Source organism: Oryzias melastigma, linkage group LG16, assembly GCF_002922805.2.
Source record: "Oryzias melastigma strain HK-1 linkage group LG16, ASM292280v2, whole genome shotgun sequence".
Classification (NCBI taxonomy): domain Eukaryota; kingdom Metazoa; phylum Chordata; class Actinopteri; order Beloniformes; family Adrianichthyidae; genus Oryzias; species Oryzias melastigma.
In genome coordinates, this window is record NC_050527.1 from 28,111,729 (window position 1) to 28,116,670 (window position 4,942).

At 45.5% G+C, this 4,942-nt stretch overlaps 2 protein-coding genes across 9 annotated transcripts in view; one reads left to right on the forward strand and one right to left on the reverse strand.

Annotated features, from left to right (window-relative positions):
* sostdc1a (sclerostin domain containing 1a) overlaps positions 1–4,942 on the reverse strand; it is a 441,057-nt gene that overhangs the window by 119,508 nt on the left and 316,607 nt on the right. The window lies entirely within an intron of this gene.
* LOC112136592 (protein DEK) overlaps positions 1–4,942 on the forward strand; it is a 35,705-nt gene that overhangs the window by 14,263 nt on the left and 16,500 nt on the right. The window lies entirely within an intron of this gene.

The following is a 4,942-nucleotide window of genomic DNA, read 5'->3' on the forward strand; positions in this document are numbered from 1 at the left end:
GTACTTAAATACCTGATTAGAGTACTTAAATACTTGATTAGAGTACTTAAATACTTGATCAGAGTACTTAAATACCTGATCAGAGTACTTAAAGACTTGATTAGAGTACTTAAATACCTGATCAGAGTACTTAAAGACTTGATTAGAGTACTTAAATACCTGATTAGAGTACTTAAATACCTGATTAGAGTACTTAAATACCTGATCAGAGTACTTAAATACCCGATCAGAGTACTTAAAGACTTGATTAGAGTACTTAAATACCTGATTAGAGTACTTAAATACTTGATTAGAGTACTTAAATACCTGATCAGAATACTTAAATACCTGATCAGAGTACTTAAATACCTGATCAGAGTACTTAAATACTTGATCAGAATACTTAAATACTTGATCAGAGTACTTAAATACCTGATTAGAGTACTTAAATACCTGATCAGAATACTTAAATACCTGATCAGAGTACTTAAAGACTTGATTAGAATACTTAAATACCTGATCAGAGTACTTAAAGACTTGATTAGAGTACTTAAAGACTTGATTAGAGTACTTAAATACCTGATCAGAGTACCTGGATCCTCAATCCGAGTACCTGGATACTTAATTCGAGTACTCGGATACTTTATCCAGCCCTATTGATTCTGAAGCGATGATCACTGCGGCTTCAGTCATGATCTGAGTTCTGAGGACGTCAGGTTTCAGCTGCCAGACTTCAGAAAGCGCTTACTGTCAGATTCTGTGGAGATTGAATCCCAGCGTCACGTTAATGCTGTCCTTCGATCATTTAAGATCCATTAACTGATTCACAATCATTTATGGATTGTAACACCCCCCCACCCCCGATTCAGTCAGTTTTGTCTTCCTGTAGGAAACAGACGGCTGAGCCTGATGGCTCAGAGGGGCGGAGCTATCCCTGTGAGGGGGCGTGTGTTCTGGAAGAACCAGACTCCCACCAAGAAGCAGCTGGACGCCCAGCTGGACCAGTACATGTCTCTGTCCCGCAGCCGGCTGGACCAGGAGCTGGAGGACTACATGTCCCTGTCCCGCAGCCGTCTGGACGCTCAGCTGGAGGAGTACATGCTGATGGCGGGACAGTCCCAAACGGACTGAGGGGGGGTCGTTAAAAATGGATCAGGTCTCGGTGGGACACCATCTGTTCAGGATTTGGACTTGAGTTCATCTTCTCGTTTCTGGGTTTAGAGATTTGTGTTTCTGTTGGGCTGTGTGCGCTTCACGGACCTGCGTGTGTGCAGGAATTCCCACCGCTGGGGGGCGGTGCCGTTAGTTTAGTTGCTATTGTTCTAATGACTGACTGAATAAAGAGAACCTGCAGTGAAACGCCTGGAATGGTTAGTGTTTTAAATAAAGTTAAATCAGAGGTCCACCAACGCTCCTGCTGCTGTTCTGTGACGGGACGGGGCGCCCTCTGTGGGGGGTTCACGTCCTCTGAGAACACATTCACTTTAGAGATGAATTCAGTCAAAGAACCGGCCCCTCACAGCCCGCTCCCGTCATCTGGATCTGTCTTCAAAGCGTTCCCCGCGCTTCTTCGTGGTGATTCAACGTTGAATCAAAATCTAAACCGGAGTCGTTTTCCAGGACATAGCTTCTGCAGAGTGGCAGGACTTCAGTTGAAATTCTGAGTTGTGTGTGGGACTGTTGGTGCAGAGTGAGCCCCCCCTCATTACCCATCGTCCATTTGTTTACCGTCCCTCCTGCTAGCTTACAGCTCCTCACAGCCCTAAGCTAACGTTAAACAGCAGCAGCATGGTTTCTATCAGCTGAACGCTTCTGATCCAGATTCCAGCTCAGACCAGGAGAACAAAGACGTTCATGGGTCTGTTAGTCTGCATCAGAATGGGGCGGAGCAGGGAGCCTGTGACCCCGCCCACCCTATTTTCTACATCACAAACAAATTTTTTGTCTGCTCCTGGTTCATAAGGATCTGAACAAATAACTCCTCAGAAATGCAGTTTTGATCTAAACTGTCTTCCTGATCAGAAAAATGATGCAAGAACACAATAGAAACACCAACAGCGTTTTCACTCAGAGAACGAAGCTGCTGAGAGGTTGTAGGATCCTGATGGAAGACATGCTGTGACCTTTGACCTTTACTGTCAAGTCTTTCATTGGTTCAAATTTAGTGCAAAGAACAGAGGATGGAAAATGAGAATCAGCATAAAGCTGATGAGTTAAAGTCTGGGGGGGGACTCATCCATCCAATGACTGTACATGAGGACTGGACTGAGTGGCCCTGCCCACCCTGGTGTTCCAAACATTCCTTTGTGGCTGCACAGGTGTAATCACCTGGAGTCACCTGAAGACCTGGATTGAGAGTTTTTCTTTCTTGACGTGAAACATGAACGTAAATGTTTTGGGTCCAGTTCCTCCTGACGGAACCGCACGGAGCAACAGAGGTTCTAGTGATGGTCTCTGCTTGGATCATATGGTTCCAGTTTCCAGACCTGCTCACAGGAACCAGCTCAGAGTCCTCAGGACTGGATCTGGGTCAGTGGTTCTGACTAGAGTTGAGTTGATAAAATCGATTTGAATCAATCTAAACTTAACAGATCAATAATCGATTCATAAAAATATAAATCGATTTACCACATAAAGCTAAAGTCTGCTAGCTCGATGCTAACGTTTAATGGAGTTTCCCATAGGACGGGTAATGCTAACACTCAGTCGACATAAACATACATTCTAACTAAATGAACATCTATATATGATTTTTCCAAACACTTGAGGAATTGTTTTTAAAATGACCATTTGTGGTATAAAACATCATTTTCTCCTCATTCTTTCTTCTTCTGGAATAAGGTGTAATGCTAGAGCGCCATCGCCACCTAGTGGTCAAACTGAAACGTCCTCCAGGAGAAGCAGAACAATGTTTAAATGTAAATGATCTGAACATTTTAGTTAGAACTTCTCCTTTAGAGAATCCATGTAACTCTGGATGATATTAACAATCTCATTATTTCACTGATACATTTACAGGATGTGAACCAGCTCAGTGGCCTTGTGGTAGAGTGTCCACCCTGAGATTGGAAGGTCGTGGGTTCAAATCCCGGCCAAGTCATACCAAAGACTCTAAAAATGGGACCCAGTGCCTCCCTGCTGGACACTCAGCACCAAGGAGTTGGACTGAGGGGTTAAACCACCAAATGGTTCCCGAGCGCAGCTGTGTCTGCAGCTCACCACTCCCCCAGGGGAGGGGTCAAATGCGGAGAACAAATTTCACACACCGAGGTGCCTGACAAAAAGTAGGACTTTAACTTTGTTTTACTTTAACTGGATCAGATTAATTTAAATATATTCAAAATATATAGTAAATTGTTAATATATATAACAAATGTGTATAAATATGTTAACTATGTAATTCAGAGTTAAATACAATTGAGAGGATCCGAAGAATAATAAAATAAAATTAAAAAAAATCAAAATGGAATTGATCCAGGCTCTTGTGAATCGAATCGTTTCTGTAAATTATTGTCGATACTCGGCCCTGGTTCTGAGTGTGGTGCAGCAGGAGCTGCCTGTGGTTCTCTCTCATCGCCAGCAGAGGGCGGAGCTGAGCTGTGTGCTGAGGTTGGGTCCAGAGTTCAGTAGCTGCTCTGGGAATGGTTCTACATTCACACATTCAGCAGAATCTCAGTTGAAGAAGCGAGTCCTTCTCATTGGACCCGACCAGAACCTGAAAGCAGAACCTCCTTCAGGCACGTTTGAATCAAAACGTCCAGGATGATCGGGCTAGGATCCGTGTGGACCCTGAACGCACCGTCAGGTCTGTGGTGCGTTCAGGGTCAGCGGGAGCCTGTCGTGCAGCTGTAGCTCTAAGGGGGGACTGAGTGTGCACGTGTGTGCACGAGCAGGAAGAACAAGTTCTGTCTGGATCTGCTGCGGTTCTGCTCGAGTCTGTGGAGTCTTCCAGAACCCAGAAGTGGGATGTGCAGCGAGTACTTAGGCCCCGCCCACTGGTATTTGCAGTTACACAACCTGACCGGAAGAACAGTTTCCATCCCATCATGCCTCGGGGCTGCATGGGGGGTGCAGAGTTATGCAAGACTTGGGTGGATCAGAACAGTTCTGCCTGAACTTCAACCCCTCGTCTTCTGTTGCTGCTGAGACATCACAGCTGTGGGATTGTCCAGATGATCTGTAGATCAACATCTCAACATCCATCACGTATGTTCTAGGTCTCTGTGTGCATGTCTGCATCCTTACATGGTTGTGCATTAGGGGGCGCTCTAAGCAGCCCTAAGGGACTGAAGATGCTCCATCAAAGTCCTATATCTACACTAAAACCTGAGTCCTTTTCCACGACATAGTTTCTGCAGAGCGGCAGGAGTCTGTACAAAGTCATAGTTGTGGGCGGGACTGTTGGTGCAGAGTCATTTCCCATCATCCATTTGCTTTCACCTCTCCTGCGAGCTACAGCCCCCCACACCCCCACCCTGACATTACTGGTGCAACCAAAATGGCAGCAATATCAGAGCGATCCAGCGGGTACTTTTGATGTTGTGGCGCCGCTTTTGTCGTCCCGCCGTGATGAGGGTCTCCCAGAGTTTGGAGCATCATCAAACTAAATGTGTTCATTATTTCTTTCAGATTTCCATCATGTAGTTCAGAGTTCTCAAAGCTGTAACTTTTATTTTTCAAACTCCATTTTTCCTTCACTTTGGGCGGATCCAGATTGGACTGCCCCCCCTCCCCCCGCCCCCGTTGGTCCGGGTCTGGAGGAACAATCTGGACCTCTTCAGAGTCCAGATCAGGTGCCCTCAGGTGAAATAACAGTGATATTAGTACCACTGATATGATATTAGTTATTATTTGGAACGAGACCTATGAATGGACCCCGCCCCCTGATGGTCACCTGGTGAACTTGGATGTGGTTGCAGGTGGAGGTGTTCTGGTTCTCCAGACCTTACTGTTGTTCTGGGGG